The sequence below is a fragment of the Nicotiana sylvestris genome, chromosome 3, assembly GCF_000393655.2.
Source record: "Nicotiana sylvestris chromosome 3, ASM39365v2, whole genome shotgun sequence".
NCBI lineage: Eukaryota > Viridiplantae > Streptophyta > Magnoliopsida > Solanales > Solanaceae > Nicotiana > Nicotiana sylvestris.
Genome location: NC_091059.1, coordinates 159504964 through 159528467, shown reverse-complemented (window position 1 = coordinate 159528467; position 23504 = coordinate 159504964). Strand labels below are relative to the sequence as shown.

General features: G+C 38.8%; 1 long non-coding RNA gene across 2 annotated transcripts; it reads left to right on the top strand.

Moving 5' to 3' along the window:
• Positions 1-3465: 3465 nt before the first annotated feature.
• LOC138886935 (uncharacterized) lies at positions 3466-21669 on the top strand. Of its 2 annotated transcripts, none has more exons than XR_011405894.1 (2): positions 3466-4005; positions 21213-21669. It is a non-coding gene; the product is annotated as an uncharacterized lncRNA (long non-coding RNA). The 2 variants fall into 2 exon arrangements; XR_011405895.1 differs by lacking the exon at positions 21213-21669 and adding an exon at positions 14504-14779.
• The last annotated feature ends 1835 nt before the right edge of the window (positions 21670-23504 follow it).

Sequence of the window (23504 nt, the reverse complement as noted above, 5' to 3'; positions counted from 1 at the left end):
AAATATTGTTTCAATCTTACTTTGTCAAATTTTTGATAAGCAGATATATTTTCAGTAAAAATTGATAAATATATGATCTATTAATATATTCTTATGAGAGAATTTTCTTATTAATATATGATAGTTATTTTTTTAGTCGTCTGACAATAATTTTTCGTTGATGTACACTTTCAAGGTTAACTAAATTTAGTAATTAAACATAAAAATCAATATGTTACCTATATAATAATATGTTCTATTTAATTTTAAATTATCGAAATACCACTTCAAATTCGACAAAAAATATAAGAATTTAATAAATCTTGACAATATGGAAGAACAAAGAGATTGACACATTTCACTAACACTTGATAAGAAAGTGATCATATAATCTATTATTTAAAGTTAATAAAAATAGAGCACTTTATATTTAACTAAATATTACATCCCATAAGAGAATCACAAATATTTCTAGACATTTTCTAAAGAAAATTCTGTGAAAAATCTTAAAAGTATATATAAAAATGATATATTTATATGTCGATTTGGTTCGGATATTTTTACTCAATACAAAATCAAATCAAACCAAACCTAATCGGGATTTTTATTCAGTTTGATTCGACCTTTTGGTTTGATACAATTTTTCGGTTCGATTTGTACACCCCTATTACTTATAATTATATCGTTAGTTTTTTAAGTCTTCTCTTTAATTATTCTACCGTTTCAACCACTTTCTTTTATTGATATCTATTGTAACATTCAACTTCGTAACTTCTAGTGATTACGACTCTACCTAGCGTCAACTACTTTCAGTCCTATCAAATGTTCAAGATTCTTTTTAAAACAGTGAGTATTTGGTAGTAGGAGTTTTGTAGATGAAGAAGAGAGGTTTAGGAGATATATACAACAATTTGAATTCAAATGAGAATCTTAGCTCTGCTTGTCCTTATCCTTATCATGCCCCCGCAAGATTGGCTCCACTGGCTGGAGGCCAATCTTCGTCACAAAGTCAGAGAAAGGTCGTTGATGTAGAGGTTTTGTGAGGGCATCTACAAGCTGTGAGGCATTGCTAATGTGCTGAACATCAATTTGATTCCTTTCAACTTGATCACGGATGAAATGAAAATCAATGACCACATGCTTCATTCTACCGTGGAAGATAGGATTACGACTGAGATAAGTGGCTCCAACATTATCGCATAAGATTTTGGGCGGAGTCTTAGGTGGAAGATGCAGTTCCTTAAGGAGATTAACAATCCAGTTTACTTCAGCTACAACTCCTGCAACAGCTCGATACTCAGCTTCAGTGGATGAGCGAGCAACTGTTCGCTGCTTTTTAGAACACCAACTGATAGGATTGGACCCAAGAAGAATGACATAAGTTGAAGTGGAGTGTCTGGTATTAATCATTCCGCCCCAATCAACGTCAGAGTAAGCCTGAAGTATGGTAGTGGATGAGGGCCTTATGAGAAGTCCATAGGTGAGTGTTTCTTTGAGGTATCTGAGTAAGTGCTTAGCTGCTTGCCAATGTCGAATCGACGGAGCATGTTGGAATTGAGCAAGTTTATTGATGGTAAAGCAAATATCCGGCCTTGTAAAACTAAGTTACTGAAGAGATCCAATGACTTGTCTATACAGCTTCACATTTGCTGAACAGGATCCATCATTAATGCTTAGATGCTCACTGGTAGACATTGGAGTAGCAACACCATTTGCTTCGAGCATGTGAAATTTATCTAATAGCTCAGCAACGTAATTGCTTTGAGTAAGTAAGAGACCATCTGAATGTGGAATGACTTCGACACCAAGAAGAAAATGCAAAGATCCAAGATCTTTGATAGAGAACCTGTTTCCCAACAACTTGATGGTGTGGTCGACATGCTTTATTGATGAACCAGTGATAACAATGTCATCGACATACACCATAACAAAGATAAGGATATTGTGTTGACACCAGACAAACAGTGAGTTATCCGAATGAGTTTTGCTGAAACCACATGAAAGAAGAAAGTTCTTGAGCTCTGTATACCAAGCTCTTAAAACTTGGCGAAGTTCATAAATGGATTTATGAAGTTTACAGATATAATTGGGATAAACAGGATCAACGAATCCCTGAGGTTGTTGCATATAGACTTCTTCATGCAAGGTGCCTTGGAGAAAGGCATTGTTGACATCTAGTTGTCGTAAGGGCCACCTGAAGACACTGCTAAAGAGATAATTAGACGAATGATGGTATGTTTAATGACTGGACTGAAGGTAGAATGAAAATCAATACCCGATCTTTGGTGAAAACCTTTTGCAACTAGACGCATTTTATAGTATTCGATTGATCTATCTGGATTGTGTTTCACACGAAACACCCACTTGCAGCCTATCACATTTTGTGATGAAGTTGGAGGAACTAGGGACCAAGTAGCATTATTCAAAAGGGCTGAGTATTCAGCCTGCATTGCATAATGTCATTCAATATATTTGTTTGCTTGCTTAAATGTATGAGGTGCTAGTGGCAGTGTTTTGTTGGGCGAGACAACAAGGTAATCAAAAATTTGTTTGGGCTTGCTTAAATGTATGAGGTGCTAGTGGCAGTGTTTTGTTGGGCGAGACAACAAGGTAATCAAAAATTTGTTTGGGCTTGAAGACATTATTTTGAGATCTCGTCACCATTCTTGAGGGAGGAAGAGGTACCACTTGTGTAGTAGAAGAAGAGTGAAGAGGCGTAGTTGTGGAAGAAGAACAAGGTGGAGAAGACCGTACCTCCAGTGAAGGTGAAGCATCATCCTGCAATGACAAGCTCGGTGAACCTTCCATGGGTGGCTCCTGACAAAGAGAGTTGCTTGAAGGAGGCAATGAGATAGGTTCAAAGGCAATATCTGATTGGTTTTGTGCTGGAGAAACATTGGTTGGTTCTGTGGAGTGGATCCAATGGTACAAGAGTGATGGTTCTATTCTGGGAAGACCTAGCTGATTATTTTTTAATGGAAATATATGTTCCACAAAGAGGATAAGTCTTGAGATGAATGTAGACATGTGATTTTTGACCCTCCCCAAGATTTTACATATTTTAGCACTTAAATACTTAGTTTATGCCTAATATAGTTATTTCAACTAATTTTGACTCTTTTACATTATTTTTATCACAAAATTAAAAAATACAAAAAATAGTTCCATATTTCTCTATTTAATTCATGTATTATGTATTTTTAGAAGGATATGTTACTTTGAACCTATTTTAGTGTAGTATAATCCTTGAAAATATCAAAAATAGCTTCATGTCATAATATAGTTTGTTTTGATTAATTAGTAATGATTTTACAATTTTATAGTATATTATTTTAGAAAAGAAATCAACATTTTTAGTCTTGCTTGTAGCCCAATTAAACCAATCTCTTAGCCCATAATCCAAAGCCCAATACACATTACCCATTAAGCCAAACCTAGAAGACTTTCTAGACTCTTCTTAATAAAATAAATAAAAAAAGAGACCCTAGAGCCAAAGAGTCTCGGCCAAGCTGGGAGATCTCAAAAAAAAAAGCAAAGAGAAAGCCTCTAGTTCTGTTCATCTCTTTAATCGTGTCTGCACTTTGAAGTCGTCAAAAACTTCTAAGGCTTTTTGTCGACCAAGCTCAACTAACACAGTGAGCATCTTCAAGTTTACACAACCTTCCCTTCTTTCTCCTCTCACCCTTGACATTACAGTGACTAAAGCCACCTCTGATTCTATAACAAAGAAGTGACCAACACTAATTTTCCGGCAATTCCAACTTTTACAGCTACTTTCGATACTATTGAAGGAGACGGCTAGACAAATTTCGCTGCCATTTCTGAAAATTCGATTTAGATAGGCAAGTGAAATGAAAATGGGTTATGCTTGAGATCTGGTTCATGTTCGAGGAGTCGGGGTTCACAGTTTGTTCGAGCCTTGGTATGCGGATTCTTGTTGGCTTATTTCGATTTTGTTCGAGTCCTGGCGTCAGCTTTTGCTTGTGTCTTTTCTTTCCAAACAGAGAATCGTTAAAGGCTATTCAGGTCCATCTCATCTCCCTTTCTCATTTTTATAATCTATATGTGATTGAAATATAATAAGAACCACTAAATTATTTTTAAGTTTTATGGGTTAAGGGATTTGAATTTTCTTAGTTGAATTTTGGTTTATAAAAAATTGATTTCTGTTTAATCAAGTTTGATTTCGATTGGGCTGTTGTTCGTGATTCTTAGTTGAAGAAAGTGGTTTAATTTCCCATAGTGTGCTGATACTGTTTGTTCACTTCAATTCCTTTTTCCCAATATTTTCCTTCTTAGAGGTTCTAATCAAAAGGATGTAACATATGCATATGGACGAATTACTTGCTGTTCTAATTCTTATGTATGCTTATGTTCTTCTTTCAATTAAAAAAAATGCAAATGATTTGCTTGTCTCATTTTTGGCTAATTGTTAGCTTTATCTTAGGAATCCTAATTAAGATAATCACATAGTGACAATTATAAGAATAAGATAATGAAATTTTAAATGGCTCTTATTATATTTCAATTCACTCTTGCTTTATTTGTCCTTCTATTTATTGTAATTCGTCCGGTTTATTAGATATGTCAGATGCCATATTTGTTTGACGCGCCATGTTTGTGATGAACTTGCTTGAAAAAAATGAGTGGGTGTCGTGGGAATGGGAAAAGGCCAAAGCTCATTAGTGATTAAATCTATTTGCATGCTTTAAGATTGGGCCTGGTTTAATGAAAAAATGAGCACGAAATGAATTTCATTTGCTTTAGTTTAATTTTGTTTCTAGTTTTATTATTCGTTAGGAGCATGTTTAGGCCGACCACGCTCGGGTAGGCAAGCCTTAGGATTTTTGTTATTTTTGAGGCGAGAGGTCGTTCCCTTAGTTAAATTTGTCCGGGGAATGCCCCGAAGGATTTGTACATATTTTATTCTGAGGAATGCCCCGTAGAACTTTGTAATGGGAGACCGAAAAATAGAACCCTTAGTATTTTTGTTTTATTTTCATTTTTCTTTTTCTTTATTTTAGGTGGGTACGACCTCGAGCCTCTTTTGATTGTTTATTTTCTTTTTGTGTGTTACTACCTCAATTCGAATATTTTAAAAGTCGACTAGATCAAGTATGCAACCGTACTAGTTACGGGACTCGGGGAATGCCTAACACCTTCTCCTCGAGTCAAATGAACCCCCTTACCCTAATCTCTGGTGTAGACTTAGTTTTGGAGTCTCAAGTTTTTTGAAAGGAAAAATTATTTTTAGAAAAAACGGGGACCTGATACACCAATATAAAATGTCAGGTGGCGACTCTGAGTTAATCCTTTTGAACACTATCTTTTGTCACTTTCAAAATTGAAAAACTCTTTTCAAGCGTTTACTAAATTTTTTTATTTATTTATGAGGGTTAAGTGAAGTTTGGTTAAAAAGGGGTGTGACATCTCTGGCGGCTCTGCTGGGGAGTTGCAGGTTCGAGCTAGTACTACGATCTTGTTGGCTTTTAGAATATCTGGTTGAGGTTTCTGTGCTTTTTCATTAGCTTTACTTGATTTTTAGTATGTTTTTATATTTTTGTTATTATTTTCTAGTTGTTTACGTGTTTACAGTTTTTACTTTATGTGTTTACTGCTTTATAACTGTCATCATTTGCATAACCCCGAGTCTTCTTTCTGCAACAAGTCTTCCGGAGTACGTTTGAGCGTACACGGCCTTTTCGCGAGTCACCCGTATCTTTAGGGGGTGGCGTGAGAGCGTGGAGTGGGCGGACAGCTAGAGCAGCCGTCATCGACCACATGCCGCCTCGAATTGCCTTGTCTAGTGAACCCCAACCATATGTCAGCCTTTAGGTCATACTTATGTGCATCATATCATTCAAACCTAGCCGGGTTCGGTCCCAGACACCGTGTCCCGTTGTAGGAGGCCTACACAAATTATGTCAAAATGGGCTCATGGCCCAAAAAGACATTTAATCATTCCTGTGTGCTACATATTGCATCTCTTTAGGGGTAAAAGGGTCATTTGCGGACCGAAGATATTTGAGGGTGAAATATAAAATGAAGCAGGTGATTTTACACTTTCCCATTATTTTCCAAAAATGAAAAATATAATCCAAAAAAATATTTTACACTTTTCCATTATTTTCCAAAAAAGACAAAAAAAAATTGAAAATAGAAAATCCAAAAGATTTTACACTTTTACATTATTTTCCAAAACAAAAAAATTCAAAAAAAAGGAAAAAAAGAAAATCCAAAAATATTTGACATCTTTTATCATTTTCCAAAAAATTCAAAAAAAGAAAAGAAGAGTTACATTTTTAAAGGCTTTCTCCCATGTCCAATCTTCCCGAACTACGCGAACCTGATTCTCATCTCTTGGGGCGAGATACGTAGGCAACCCACATAGGGTCTGGTCTTCCTAGTGTCTTAGGTTCTTGGCTTTGTGGGGTCTTAGCCATATCTTGCATTTCTAGCCACTTTCGGCCATTCTTGCAAATTGGGGTCATTTTCGCAAAAGTGGTTCAATAACCCATGTCTTAGGATCTTGGGTCTACAACGAGGTGTCATATTATTTTAAGATCCGTCCTTTTCAAGTTTGCATCTTTAGCCACTTCTGGCCATATCGGTCGTTTTTGCAAATTAATTTTGGGCCATGATTATTAAGAGTTAGAATTCATATAAGCTTTAATGAGGTATTCCCATGTCTTTGAGGTCACCTTTCTTGAGTTTGCATTTTTAGCCACTTTTGGCCCCTCAGGCCATTTTGCAGAAATAGCCCAACCGTCCCCTAGGAAATGTTGTGGTGTCACATAATGTATCGAGTCATTAACCATGTTTTTCCCATTCAAGTATGGATCCACTCACCAATGCTAGAGTATCAATGGTGGTCAAAGTCCCTAGAAGACTAGTAAAATGGTGGAACATGTTCACATTACTTGAGCAGCGTGATTTGATGGGTAAATTAGGGACTCTTATTTCTTTGATGGACATCACTCCCCGTACCAATCTTGTAGAAGCAATTTTGACATTTTGGGACCCACAGGGAATAGTATTCAAGTTTGAGGATCTTGAGATGACACCCACCTTAGCTGAGATAGCCGGGTTAACCTGCCTGCCATACCTTGACAAGGATTTTATTTACACAAGGGCTCATTCAAGCACTAAGTTCCTTAAGATCATAGGGATGGATTTGGAAGATCACATTGGGTGTCTAGGTCAATCTTGGGTACCTTTGGACTTTTTATTCGAGAGGTTTGCTCGTCCTACTGGGTATGAGACTTTCGTAGATGAATTTTCCATATCATATGATTCTTGGAAGAAGAGGCGTCCTATGGTCTTTACTATTGTATTGTTAGGTATCCTGGTATTTCCTTTGGAGGGTAGACATATTAGCACGCGTCTGGGGTCAATAGCCTTTGCACTCTTCCATGATAAACACAATAGTAAAGTCACATTGGTTCCGACAATTTTGGCAGAGATCTATCGTGCTTTGACCAGGATTCGAGAAGGTGGGAGGTTCTTTGAGGGAAGAAACTTGTTGCTACAGCTGTGGATGATGGAACACTTACATCCCGCCACCATGTTTGAGAAAGATATGATTGACCAGTGTCTGAGAGATCGAGTGAAGTGCATCGAGCATATGATGGCGTTCGATAAGTTTGCCTTACCACTCAGAGTTCAGGATTGGGTTGATTATTTAGGATCCTTGACTGAAGAGAAGATTTTGTGGTCATACCAATGGATTGATTTGGACGTGATCTTAGCAGGGTCTCGTGTGCAAGACTTCTTGGTACTGATCGGACTTTGGTGTACTAGACCATATACCCCTACTAGAGTGATGCGTCAGTTAGGGAGGCGACAAAAAGTCCCCTACATTCCTGATTCTCGTGACTTCATTAGGGAATTTGACACTATGCCGCATAGGGAGGTCGATATCTAGACCCATTAGCGTCATGCAATGAATATGGGTAGGGATACTTTAGCTACTGACCCGCATTCACCTGGGTATACCCATGAGTACTTCATATGGCTACAGTATACTTAACGGGGGGTTAGCAGGCCATTGCCCCGACGTGTTAGAGGAGTATTTGACGAGGAGGCCACCTCACGGATATTGCTTAGACAGTTGATGGATCGATTTACCCAGGCAGAGGAGGCCCATGCAGCATAAAAGGTTGGGGTTCGAGCTACACTTCAGTCACTGAGATCACAGATGACAGGGTTGGTAGAGAACATGAGATAACACCGTGAGTACCTTACTAAAGTCAGCCTTCCAGATGCAGGCACGCGTTCCGGGATTATCATTCCCAGCTTTGAGGTGTCCTTGCAGGGTATAGTACAAAGCTTAGATTCGACAGGATTGACGGGGCCATCCGGATCTTCATCGGACCCGTCCCAGCCAGGATCGTCGCATTCAGGAGCAGTTTGAGGAGTCATTCTATTTAGAAGTTTTGAGATTGTCTTATGTTGTCCTTTACTTTCGTGTTTTGTCTAGGAGTACTGAGTCCTTTAGGTAGTGTCAGAGTCTGTCAAGTGTAGTTGAGTCTGTCATGTTTTTCATTATCGTAATTCCCATTGTATTTTAATATCGAAAAGTTTTCAAATGAAAAATCCCAAAAAAGATTTTATTTTTAGTTTATTTTCCATCACTTTTCCTGAACTATGCTCGGTCTGATTCATGAGGGACATGATACGTAGGTAACCTACATCGGTTTCAATCAAATCATTTTTGATTCAAAAAGAGAGAGAGAGAGAGAAAACATAAAAGAGAAAAAAATTATAAGAGGTGTTGGAAAAGAAAGAGAAGGAAGGATCGAAATGAGCAAATCGGGATGATGCCCTATGACCCTGCGACCCTCAAAGCCATTTTAGAACCGTTAATTGTTGCTAGGTGCATTGCACGTAATATGATATTATTATTTGATAAATGGCCTAACGCTAACATGGTGGTTTTGTGTTGTTGTCCTCTGTTATCTTTATTTAATAATAGGAAGGTGGTTAGTTTGTTGGCATCCTGGCAAATCATCCATACAACTCCCGATCAAAGCATCAAATAGTCATGGCTAGCAAGGAAACAGACACTGGAGTTGTAGACCCACCAATGGAAATTGTTGAGTCGGAATCGAAATTGTAAGAGGAGGTTCGGAGGTTGAAGCACCAGATGGCGGAAATGTATCAGGCCTGGATTAAGGGACACCCTCCACCCTCGTTCCCTACCAACTACACAGAAACCCTGCTTCCATTCCACCCCTCTCTTAATCCTAGATTCCTAATACCATTGATATTTCCCCACAACACGCACCTGACTTGACCTCTTACCACAACTACCCCGGCACTTCAGCCCAAACTATTCATGCTCCGCCAGCCAAAACAACCTCGTACCCTGCTCCGACATCTGCTCCTATTTTTGTACCCCCTCCATAAGCTACCCTCCATCGATCCTCTAGTGAGCTCGCATTCCCCGTTCCAGATGCCCATTACTATGCACCGGAGCCCACTTTCAAAGTCCCATATCCTTACTCTTACACTCCCCAATTTGAGCCTCATGTTGAAACTGACAAACCACCCAAGAACGCAGAGCAAGAAGAGATGTTTAGGAAGGTACAAAGTCTGGAGCAATCATTGAGAAATATGCAAGGGTTGGGAAACTAGGTGAGTGTGGCCTATAAGGATTTGTGTTTGTCCCCCGATGTCCAACTGCCTGCCGGGTTCAAGATGCCCAAGTTTGACTTGTATGACGGACTGAATCTGTAGCTCATCTGAGGGGTTATTGTAGTAAAATGAGAGGCGCTAGGGGAAAAGACGAATTACTAATGACATACTTCATCCAAAGTCTGAGTGGGGCAACTTTAGAATGGTACACTCGCCAGGACGCCAACAGGTGGTACACCTGGGATGATATGGCTCAAGCCTTTGCCCGGCACTTTCAGTACAATATAGACATTGTTCCAGACCGCCTATATGGACCAAGGTGGAAAAGAAACCCAGTGAAAGCTTTAGAGAATATGGGTTTCGATTGAGGGAGCAAGCTGCACGAGTCAATCCTCTGATGGAAGAAGACGAGATGGTTAAATACTTTCTTCAAGCCCTGGAGCCCACTTACTATGGCCACTTGATCTCAGCCATTGGTAAGTCTTTCAATGATGTGGTGAAGATGGGAGAATTGGTGGAAGAGGGGCTCAAGTTGAGTAAGATCATGAGCTATTCTGTTATAAAAGCAACCACCCAGGCAATCCAGAGTGGTACCAGAAGTTGGCTAGGCAAGAAGAGGAAGGAAGATGTCGCTATGGTTGTCTCTGGATCATGGCATGGCCAGAGGGGTTCACCTCATCAATACACCCATCCTCGACCCCGACCTCAAACCTATGCCCAAGCTCCATATAATCCACCTCAACATTATTTTTCCCCGCGAAACCCCCAATACTCAGCCAGGCCATCCCAATACCTTATTCATCATGCACAGTCATATGCTCAACCCCCTCCTTACCCGCAATGGCATGCTCCAGAGAATATCTACCCAGCTCCACAAAATACCTATCCACCCCCAAAACCCTATCAAAACCCCAATGGTTCAAATTTTCGATCAAGGCCAGAGTATAGAAGAGAGAGGCAACATCGAAAATAAACTTTCACCCCGCTGGGAGAGTCCTATGCTAGTCTGTTTCAAATGTTAAGGCAGTTGGACGTCTTGAGGCCGATTGAGTCAAAGATACCAAATCCTCCTCTAAAGAACCTCGATTATTCCCTGAGGTGTGCCTATTGTTCTGATGCTCCAGGGCATGATATAGAGAAGTGATGGCATTTGAAAATGGCAATCCAGGAGCACATTGATACAAACCAAATTGTAGTCCAAAGCCCAGACGCGCCAAACATCAACCAAAACCCTTTGCCAGCCCATGAAGAGACACATATGATTGAAATAGTTCACAAGGTTGGGGAGCCCAAGAAGTCTTGTAAGTCCGTCATGATGATTCGGGCCAGTGAAACTAATTTGGTTAAAGCTCCAGACTCTACTAAAGCAAAGCCCTTGACAGTTGAAGGGGCGACAGAAAAGCCAAGCTCGCTCAATTTGAAGCCACCGGTGTTGGTCGTGAAAGGGCTTTCAAAAGATATTGGGGCAAGTCCGGAAAGTTCAAAGGTGGTAGTGCCAGGGATTCCAAGTAAGCCTGTCATAGTTGTGAAGGGGGCTCCTATCACCCCTATCATCATTAAACCAGTGACCCAGCTGCCAGTGATTGATGCCAAGGCTATTCCGTGGAACTACAAACAAGTGATAGTGACATACAAAGGAAAAGAAATAGAGGAAGGGGTTAATGAAACTGGAGGATTGACTCATTCTAGGAGATGCTTCACCGCAAAAGAATTAAGGAAAGCCAAGCCATTCAAGGATAGCCAAATGCCAATAAAGAAATCGGTCACCGAGGAAGAGGCCGAGGAATTCCTGAAAAAGATGAAAGTGCAGGATTATTCCATTATAGAGCAGTTAAGGAAAACACCAGCTCAGATTTCTCTTTTGTCTTTGCTGATACATTCAGATGAACACCGCAGGGTCTTGATGAAAATTTTGAATGAGGCACATGTTCCTGATAAGATCACAGTGAATCATTTGGAAAAAGATAGCTAGCAAGATCTTTGAAGTAAACATGATCACTTTCTCAGATGATGAACTTCCTATAGAGGGTACAAAACACAACCGAGCTCTTTATCTCACGGTGAAGTGTGAAGATTCTATTGTCTCAAGGGTTTTGGTTGATAATGGCTCTAGTGCGAATATTCATCCCCTGTCTACTCTGCAAAAACTGAAGATTAGCACCGAAAGAATCCATTTGAATAGTGTGTGTGTTCGAGGCTTTGATGGGGGAGGTAAAGATTCTGTTAGAGATATAATGCTCGAATTGTCGATAGGGCCTGTTGAGTTTACCATGGAATTCGAAGTGTGAGATGTGGCTGTCTCTTACAATCTGTTGTTGGGCAGGCCATGGATACATGCTGCTAAGGCAGTCCCGTCTTCTCTACACCAAATGGTAAAGTTTGAATGGGACAGGCAGGAAATAGTTGTGCACGGTGACGAGGACTTGTCAGCTTATAATGATATAATTGTTCCGTTCATCGAAGCTGAAGATAATAAGGGACCTTGGGTCTATCAGACTTTCGAAACAATGTCTATTGAGAAAATTCCTGAAGGAAAATGCATTCCGGGTCCTAAGCTATCCTCTGTGTTCATCATGGTTGCGAATGAAATGTTGAAGAATGGTTTTGTGCCAGGCAAGTGTTTGGGCTCATCTTTGCAGGGTATTGTGCATCCAGTGCATCCCAGTGGGAATCCTGGTACGTTTGGTTTGGGATTCATGTCCACAGAGAAGGATGTGAAAAGGGTTAAAAATTTGAAATAGAAGGTATGGTCGCTCCCCAAGCTCGTCCCACACATCTCTAAGTCTTTTGTCAAGCCAGGGGCCGAAAAACCTCCAACCTCCTCAATCCCAAAACCTGTGGTCGATGTTGATGAAGAGCTAATCAAGAGGTTCCAAAGTATGTTCGAAGAGGTCAATATGTAGAAGTTAATGAAGGATCTAGTAAAGTAGATGTGCAGCTCGTTGGCCCAAACATGAAGTTTAGCAATTGGGAAGCTACTCCTCTCCCCTCCAGGAAGGAGTTTTGGTAGTTTGCTTTGTTTTCCTTTCTGTTATCTGGGTTATTCCAGGATTGTATGTTACACCCGCAATATTACGTCAATATTACGTCCTGCAGTATTAAGTTACGACAGTGTTCTACCCAGCAGTATTACATTATGGAGATGTTACGCTTCGCAGTAATAAAGTACGACAGTATTGAACCCGTATTACATTACGATGATGTTGCGCTTTGCAGTAATAAGTTACAATAGTGTTGCACCTGTAGTATTTTACGTTGAGTTTGTCGTAAGTTAATTGACATCAGTCCAAGGAAAAGATTATTTGGGGATTATAAGGATTTTGCAATTTCATAAGTGATTAGTAAATTCATGAAGGTAAAAAGGGGAGCAAGTCAAAGAAAGTGAATTTTGTCCAAGTTTGACATTTTGGGGTAAAATACGGCCCGAGCTAAAATACCCTGGTATTTATGGACTAGTACCATACAAGGTACCACATGACCATAATAGTAAGGGGTATAAGGTATGTAAAAAGTAAGTAATATTTTAAGTAAGTGGAAATAATTCTTAATTTTGCGGGTAATTGATTAATTACCAGGTAACATGACATTACCCAGTTAACTAATAAGTGGATAAAACTTAATTAATTATACTCCAAAGACATGTGTCAACACATGAAGTGACTAAGCAACTAAAATAAGCTATGTGGCAACCTAGGAGATAATACTTATCCCAAAGTAAAATACTTGTATAATGTCTTAGAATTCCATGGACTAAAAAGGACGTTACCCACTTTAGAAAGCAAAACAAGAAAGGCTCATTTCTTAATTTGAAATGTATTCTTCCAAAATTTCAAGAAAACAAGGACGCTACTCTTCTCAAATTCTTAAGGAATTCAAAACCATTTCTTTCAAGACTTAACAAGAACCAGAAACATTTTTGCTCATAAAATTTCAAACCAAGGACGTTAGACATAGAATCATTTCGTCCAAATATTCAAAGTTTCGTTCAAATTCGGAAGTAGAAGCTTCACTTCGATCAAATAATTCAAGAAACAGGTATGTTAAGGCTATACCTTCTTTCTTTTGGCATGATCCATATGATATGAACGAAACGTGCAAATGCACAAATTCCATAAGTGACTCTACTCATAGAAGTAATAGAAATATCTATGTTCTTTAATTTCCATGTGTTATAATATTTTATCATCTGTTCATGGGTCTCAGAAAATTACGAAAGTTGAAAGGAGTTTACTTTATGATATTACTCAGAGGCAAAATGGTCTTATGACATTCCGAATAATTTTATTGACGTACTTTTTATGCACTGCATTCATGTGTACTTACCCATGACCAGATGGCGTTATATACGCGTATATATGTAAATATATGTATATGGTATATGAGAAAAGGTTACGGCATTATATACGCATCACCACCTGATCAACTGGTGTATGATGATGATGTTGCCCACAATGGCTGAAATATGATTCAAACGACGTTATATACACATATATATGTATGTACTCAAACGGCGTTATATGCGCGTATATATGTAAATATATGTATATGGGATATAGGAATGGCTATGGCGTTATATACGCACGACCACCTGATCAGCTGGTATACGATGATGATTTTGCCCACAGTGGCCGGTATGATATAATGGAATGCCCTCAGAGGCTGATGATGTTATGAAACATGTACCTATGCACGACATGACGTTCACACGCACATGCATGACATTAAAAGTAATCTATGATCTACAAAGTTATTCATACTTATAGGCTGAGTCATGTACTCTATATGTCTTCCATGTCTCTTATGTATTTATTTATGTGCCTTACATACTCGGTATATTATTCGTACTGACGTCCCTTTTGCCTGGGGAGGCTGCGTTTCATGCCCGTAGGTCCCGATAGACAGGTCGAGAGCCCTCCAAGTAGGCTATCAGCTCAGCGGAAGATGTTGATGCGCTCCATTTGCTTCGGAGTTGCTCGTTTGGTTAGTATGATTTAGATGTGTATTGTTTGGTATGGCGGGACTCTGTCCCGACCTATATGACATTTATGTATTCTTAGAGGCTTGTAGACATATGTCTTGTACGTGAAATATTGTACGGCCTTGTCGGCCTATGTTTTGAGTTTATAAATGATTATGTTGGCCTATTAGGCCTGTATGTCATGTGTATATGATGATGTAATAAGAAAGATACATTACATTGGTACTCGGTTGAGTAAGGTACCGGGTGCCCATCGCGGCCCATCGGTTTGGGTTGTGACAAAAGTGGTATCAGAGCAGTTCTGTCCTAGGGAGTCTACAAGCCGTGTCTAGTAGAGTCTTGTTTATGGGTGTGTCATGCAGCACACTTATAAGCAGGAGGCTACAGGGCATTTAGGATTGTCACTCTTTCTTCTTACTCTAGATCGTGTGGTAGAGCTCACTTATAAGAATTCAAGTTCCAAAATTCTATGTTATTCATAATAACACGATGCCTACATCCGGAAAGAAGGTTGGAAAGAGAGATAGTTGTGGAAGAGCTGAGTAAGAGGAATTGGATTTTTGTATGATGCCTACGATAAGTAAATATGAGGTCTTTAGCAGATCGTGGGTGTACTGAAAGGTGTAAGCTTCCTGATAAGAAGCCTTAAGGCAAGAATGCCTATCCATCCTTATGGTGAAGGATAATGAGAGATTAAGAAGATAAGTACAAGTTTCAGCAAGTAAAAGGAGCAAGGTGAAAAAGGGTACGAAGTACCCAGTTAATGAAGGTTAACAACGGTTATAATTGAGGCAGAGGAACATAAGCTTTTTGAGTTATATTCAATAGTAACAGAGGTATATACAATTGAACGCACCCCTTCCAGATATGCCCTATGGGGGGTTAACAAAAGTAGTATAAGAAGATATGATGGATGAATTGATTGCGTCAGTTGACATTTCCGAAGGATAGTGCAAATGTGCTAATAGATCTCTTTATGAGACACCCAGATGGTGCACTCTAAAATAGTGCAGCCAGATATGAGTACTACAAAGACATGCACTATAAGCCTTGAAAGGATAAATATTACCTTAGTGTGGCTCGCATCCCTAGTAAAGCAAGAACGTTAAGCAACTTGAAGAGCCACTGGATAGAGCAAAGGAAAGTTAAAAGGGAAAAAAAATGTCGTATTGAAGTTTTCACAAGAAAAGAGATATGAAAAAATATTAGCAGAGTAATAAGAAGAGAGATAAGGAAGCATTATGAATAAGTGGTGATACATGGATGAAAACGGTAGAGTGTTACAGAACCTATAGTTAAATAAAGAAAGAGACAAAAGGTAATGGGCCTTAAGACAACAAAAAAGTATAGGCCATAAGGTTATATCCTCATTTCGAGAAATAAGTTCGTGACTCCAACACGACTACCAGAGGGGAGAGTTAATCTTCAGAGTAACAGAAATCAGTATGGACTGGTAAACAAGATAAACTAAACATGAATTAGGGACTGAGTGATTCTATAACAGTCGGCGTCATGAGAATTTCAGATCGCGTTCCGACGATAATAGAATGGATAATAAAAGAAGATTCATGGGAAATTCGGAGAATGGTCATTCAGGAAGACGTTTCCTTAGCAAGCAAGGGGAACAAAGTTAAGCTTAAGTGAATGTATGTGCCAGTTACACTAAGTGTCACCATTGTGAGTAAGGAAATTTGTATCCTTGGTACATAAGGATTACTGCAAGGCGAGTAAGGGCCATCATTAATATAAAATAACGGCAAAGATGAAAAGGTGAAACATCTATAGGCAGGTCGTCGTAGCTCTAACTCTTAGTACTCCCCTAAAGGGGGGAATATGGAATGATAAAATGAAGAATGCGATAAAAATAAGAAAGGTATGATATTGCACTTATCCAAATGCTACAGATATGCTATGATTCCAGAACATTATGCAAACGCAACGTCAAGGAGAAGAAGTAAGGGTTCTTGCCCGAGATGTTATTGATAATTAAGGAGCCAATGCGAGACATAAATTAAGACCAAGGAAATAACCCAAGAAAGATTTTGCGGAATACGGACATGAGGATGGGACAATGAGTAGTTAGTAGTTGATTCAGAAAGAGCCTAGCCATGTCTAGTCAAGAGAATACAATACAAGATAGCAGGTCGTGCAAGATAATGATAGTAAAACCCAATATAGTGAATTTAGCCCCACAGTTATGACATTGTAATACTTGAGAAATATTCAAATAGGAGTTGGAGTAGTTAAAGGTACCATATAAGTGTTACAGAAATAAAAGATAGTCCCACTGGAAAGACAGTCAAAACTTCAGTTCAGAAGAAGTTGTACGAGTAGATGAGTATGGACTATGGAGGTAAGTAACTAAGGATAATTACAAGTGAGCACGAACATCAAAAATTCAATCGGGAATAAAGGATAATAAGCTCGCATCTTTACAAGAGTCAGAGGGTCTTCCCTAAGTACTCCGACGAAAGACTAGCTAAGGAAATAAGGAAGAAGGCTTCAACCTCAGTACACCGACCTAAAGAGGAAATGGTCGTGTGACAACAGTCTCAAAACAACATTGTATGAACTCCCTAAGAAAGTGGCACCTACAGTGGCCAATGAACAGGGAGTAAAATCAGAAGTGATATTCAGAATCATATGAGTTGTATGAAATTTCTATATATATGGGAACTAAGATAAGATAAGTATGGACGCAACGAGGGGGCAGAAAGACCAGGAAAAGTAATAGCTTACGTTGAAAGAAATCTAAGATGGAACAAGAAAATTATTTGATCAATGGTCCAGAATCGGTTGCATTAAGAACTCACTTAAGGGTTTGGAGTTTTATACCTGCATCTTATACAGCCGTAGAAGATTCTGGTATACGTTAAAAAAAAAAGAATTGAGCCCAGGACATAGATGAAGGGTTGAATTGTTAAAGGATTTTATCATGAATATACCTCAACGCCTATGAAAGGCTAAAGTAATAACTAATACCAGGAGCCGCAGGTCGGAATGTATCTTAAGCCTACATAAAGGCTGATCAGAAAGAAGAGGAGACTAAAGAGTTAAATCGACTAAGCAAAACAGGATGGACCAAGAGAATTATAGACCTCAGGATCACTCTTAAGTAGCAGAGGTATAAGAAAGATAGTGCAGTAGCCATATATAGTAGCCATATTTTATAATAGCTCTATGAAGAGTACTAGCCTCATAAGAAGTCAGTACGAAGCTCCCACCGGATTGTGTATACACTAGAGGTGTAAGAATTATAATAGAGCTTCAAGTTGTAGACGTAAATTATACCTATGTGGAAGGAAGGTCATGAAAGAGATAGAAGATACGATGCGATATTTTAAGGTAAGAAAGGTAAAAGTGAACAACGTACGAGATACTCAAGGCAGAATATGTGAATAGTCCATGCTTCGAATAGAAGGCTAGAAGTATTGGGATTCATTATTTAGGAATAATAGCAGCATCGTCAGTAGCATACCTTCCAGCCTATGGTCTAGGTATCGAAAAGCTTGACTAAGAGAGTAAAGAAAAGTTGGAGACAATATGATGTCTCGCTTGATGTTCTAGAATAACACAAGGAAATCTATGATACAAGCACGTTGAAAGGAGGTTGCGAATAGTATAAATGGATACGTGTAAGTGGCAAACTAAAGTATGGTAAAACGACAAGGTTTTAGGAAGTCACGAATAAGGATAAGAAAGGGCGAGTGAGAAGGCGCCGAGAATGGATAAGTCCTCATGATTAAGCCTATGAAAACAAGAAGAGCTTATGGTTTCTCTAAGGTATACAAAGCTCAGTATAGCCTGAATGAACTCAAAGGGGTCTAAGACTAATGACATTTAGAAGAAATGGAATACTGCCCTGGTAGTAGAATGAGGGTATAATTGTGATGGATAAAGAATGACGTTTGGACCTTCGATTGAGTAATAATTTGAAGTGGATTTCACGAATTGTACGAGATTAAAATTAAAATACCCATGTAAGGTAAGTCACATCAGAATGCTATGAAATACGGTTATGGGAGTATAGTATCGCCCTAGGTGGATCAGAAAAATCACTTCAAATGTTCCACGATCAACGCAAGCCCTAGTGATTACATAAGAGGTTTCAAGTTATCAACAGTACATTGTAGATCAATATTGAGGTGAATCAACAATAGATGGACAAAAGTTATAAAATATGAGAAGAGATTAAGCCGCCATTCTTAAGATGAACAGTAATGAGGAAGCATTAAAGGACTTAAATTTATACATATGGAATGAGCAATGAGAGTGAGCTGGGACTTAGTAGCAGACCTCAACAACAATAAATTAAAGTAAGAGTTATGACAGTAAATTCATACGAATGGTTAAATGGACCTATGCAATGAGATATAGCAATGTTTGTAAATCCAACAAAGTATCGAGCAAAGGAATTCAATATACCTATAGAGGCCTAGAGAGGCATCCTATTAAGCCTTGTATATACAAAGTAAGACCTTCAAATCGACTAAAAGGTAAAAAGAAAAAGGAAAGACGAATCGCATAAGTGCACCTACAAAGCCAGGGTCATACAGGCCGCATGACAAGAGGTAACAGAAGTTGCATGATTAGGAAGATTTCGACCACAGGTCATGATATGAGCAAAAAGACTAAAGAGGGGAATACCCTAGACTTTGGATTTATTCACAGAGCAACTACTTGAATGGCAAGTAGAGTATTAATGTATTCACAAGAGCTATAAGTTACGAAAATGATAAGAGCATCAGTCAACATTCGAGGACGAATATTCCAAAGGGGGGAATGATGTTACACCCGCAATATTACATCAATATTACGTCCTGCAGTATTAAGTTACGACAGTGTTATACCCAACAGTATTACAATATGGAGATGTTACGCTTTGCAGTAATAAAGTACGACAGTATTGAACCCGTATTATATTACGATGATGTTGCGCTTTGCAGTAATAAGTTAGGACAGTGTTGCACCTGCAGTATTTTATGTTGAGTTTGTCGTAAGGTAATTGACATCAGTCCAAGGAAAAGATTATTTGGAGATTATAAGGATTTTGCAATTTCATAAGTGATTAGTAAATTCATGAAGGTGAAAAGGGGAGCAAGTCAAAGAAAGTGAATTTTGTCCAAGTTTGATATTTTGGGGTAAAATACGGCCCGAGCTAAAATACCCAGGCATTTATGGACTAGTACCATACAAGGTACCACATGACCATAATAGTAAGGGGTATAAGGTATGTAAAAAGTAAGTAATATTTCAAGTAAGTGAGAATAATTCTTAATTTTGCGGGTAATTGATTAATTACCGGGTAACAGGACATTACCTAGTTAATTAATAAGTGGATAAAACTTAATTAATTATACTCCAAAGACATGTGTCAACACATGAAGTGACTAAGCAACTAAAATAAGCTATGTGTCAACCTAGGAGATAATACTTATCCCAAAGTAAAATACTTGTATAATGTCTTAGAATTCCATGGACTAAAAAGGACGTTACCCACTTCAGAAAGCAAAACAAGAAAGGCTCATTTCTTAATTTGAAATGTATCCTTCCAAAATTTCAAGAAAACAAGGACGTTACTCTTCTCAAATTCTTAAGGAATTCAAAACCATTTCTTTCAAGACTTAACAAGAACCAGAAACATTTTTGCTCATAAAATTTCAAACCAAGGACGTTAGACATAGAATCATTTTGTCCAAATATTCAAAGTTTCGTTCAAATTCGGAAGTAGAAGCTTCATTTCGATCAAATAATTCAAGAAACAAGTATGTTAAGGCTATACCTTCTTTCTTTTGGCATGATCCATATGATATGAACGAAACGTGCAAATGCACAAATTCCATAAGTGACTCTACTCATAGAAGTAATAGAAATATCTATGTTCTTTAATTTTCATGTGTCATAATATTTTATCATCTGTTCATGGGTCTTAGAAAATTACGAAAGTTGAAAAGAGTTTACTTTATGATATTACTCAGAGGCAAAATGGTCTTATGACATTCCGAATAATTTTATTGACGTACTTTTTATGCACTGCATTCATGTGCACTGACCCATGACCAGATGGCGTTATATACGCGTATATATGTAAATATATGTATATGGGATATGGTAAAAGGTTACGGCGTTATATACGCATCACCACCTGATCAGCTGGTATATGATGATGATGTTGCCCACAGTGGCTGAAATATGATTCAAACGGCATTATATACGCATATATATATGTATGTACTCAAACGGCGTTATATACGCGTATATATGTAAATATATGTATATGGGATATGGAAAAGGCTATGGCGTTATATATGCACCACCACCTGATCAGCTGGTATACGATGATGATTTTACCCACAGTGGCTGATATGATATAATGGAATGCCCTAAGAGGCTGATGATGTTATGAAACATGTACCTATGTACGACATGACGTTCACACGCACATGCATGACGCTAAAAGTAATCTATGATCTACAAAGTTATTCATACTTACAGGCTGAGTCATGTACTCTATATGTCTTCCATGTCTCTTATGTATTTATTTATGTGCCTTACATACTCGGTACATTATTCGTACTGACGTCCCTTTTTCCTGGGGACGCTGCGTTTCATGCTGCAGGTCCCGATAGACAGGTCGAGAGCCCTCCAAGTAGGCTATCAGCTTAGTGGAAGATGTTGGTGCGCTCCATTTGCTTCGGAGTTGCGCGTTTGGTTAGTATGATTTAGATGTGTATTGTTTGGTATGGCGGGACTCTATCCCGACCTATATGACATTTATGTATTCTTAGAGGCTTGTAGACATATGTCTTGTACGTGAAAGATTGTACGGCCTTGTCGGCCTATGTTTTGAGTTTATAAATGATTATGTTGGCCTATTAGGCCCGTATGTCATGTGTATATGATGATGTAATAAGAAAGATACGTTACATTGGTACTTGGTTGAGTAAGGTACCGGGTGCCCGTCGCGGCCCATCGGTTTGGGTTGTGACATTGTAATCCAGATTTTTAGTTTTGCTTGTTTTGATGTTCAAACCCTTCTATCCTTTTTTTCAATGAAATGCAAGTTCCCATTTTCCGTTATTCTTAATAGTGTTATATTTTGTTCTTTTTTCTTTTGTACAGTTCCTTTTATGCTGGTTGAAGTGACATGACATGCATGAAGAATTTTCATCCGAATCTTAAAAGCCAATCTAATGCTAAAATAACAATCCAAGAAGTAGAATATGATGATGAAATAGAATATGATGAAGAAGCAGCATTTGAGGAAATCAGTAAAGAGCTAAAACAATTTGAAGAAAAACCAAAGCCTAATTTGAGTGAGACCGAAGCAATCAATTTAGGGGACCAGGATGATGTTAGGGAAACCAAGATAAGTGTGCATTTAGAACCGCAAGTTAAGGATGAAATAATCAAAACGTTGTCTCAGTACAAAGATGTCTTTGCATGGTCATATGACGATATGTCGGGACTGAGCATTGATCTGGTAGTTCATAAATTACCAACTGATCCAATATTCCCTCCTGTTAAGCAAAAGTTGCGAAAGTTCAAGACTGATACGAGTGTGAAGATCAAAGAATAAATCACAAAGCAGCTTACTGCAAAGGTCATTCGGGTCACTCGATATCCCACTTGGTTAGCCAATGTTGTGCCAGTACCAAAGAAAGATGGTAAGACCAGGGAATGTGTTGATTACTGTGATCTTAACAAAGTAAGCCCAAAGGATGATTTTCCATTGCCGAACATTCACATTCTGATCGATAATTGTGCCAAGCATGAGATTGGGTCTTTTGTAGATTGTTACGCGGGATATCACCAGATCTTGATGGATGAGGAAGATGCAGAAAATACGGCGTTCATCACGCCATAGGGGACATATCGCTACCGGGTAATGCCATTCGGTCTGAAGAATGCTGAGGCAACATATATGAGGGCGATGACCACTATATTTCATGACATGATACACAAAGAGATTGAGGTTTATATAGATGATGTGATCATAAAGTCAAAAAAGCAGTCTGACCGTGTCAGGGACTTGAGGAAGTTTTTCCAAAGGCTCCGCAGGTACAACCTCAAGCTCAATCCTGCAAAATGTGCAATTGGTGTCCCCTTTGGGAAACTGCTGGGATTCGTGGTCAGTAGACGCAGTATTGAGTTGGATCCATCGAAGATCAAAGCCATTCAAGAGTTACCGCCGCCAAAGAACAAAACAGAGGTGATGAGCCTACTTGGAAGGTTAAATTACATCAGCAGGTTTATTGCTCAACTCATGACAACCTGTGAGCCCATCTTTAAGCTACTGAAGAAGAATGCTGCAGTCAAGTGGACTGACGAGTGTCAAGAAGCATTTGATAGGATCAAGAGGTACCTGTCGAATCCACCTGTGTTGCTCCCACTAGAGCCTGGAAGACCTTTAATTCTCTATTTGACAGTCCTGGATAATTCTTTTGGCTGTGTATTGGGTCAACATGACATCACGGGAAATAAGGAGCAAGCAATCTATTATCTCAGTAAGAAGTTCACTCCCTATGAGGTTAAGTACACTCTGCTTGAGAGGACATGTTGTGCCCTGACTTGGGTGGCGCAAAAGTTGAAGCATTATCTGTCGTCCAACACTACTTACCTCATTTCTCGTATGGATCCTCTAAAGTATATCTTTCAGAAGCCTATGCCCATGGGACGACTTACAAAGTGGCAGATTTTACTTACAGAGTTTGACATCATCTATGTGACCCGGACCGCGATGAAAGCCCAATCATTGGCCGACCACTTGGCCGAGAATCCTGTGGATGATGAATATTTGCCACTGAAGACTTATTTTCCTGATGAAGAGGTCATGTGTGTTGACGAGGTTGACCATGATAAAAAGCCAGGTTGGAAACTCTTCTTTGATGAAGCTGCTAACATGAAAGGG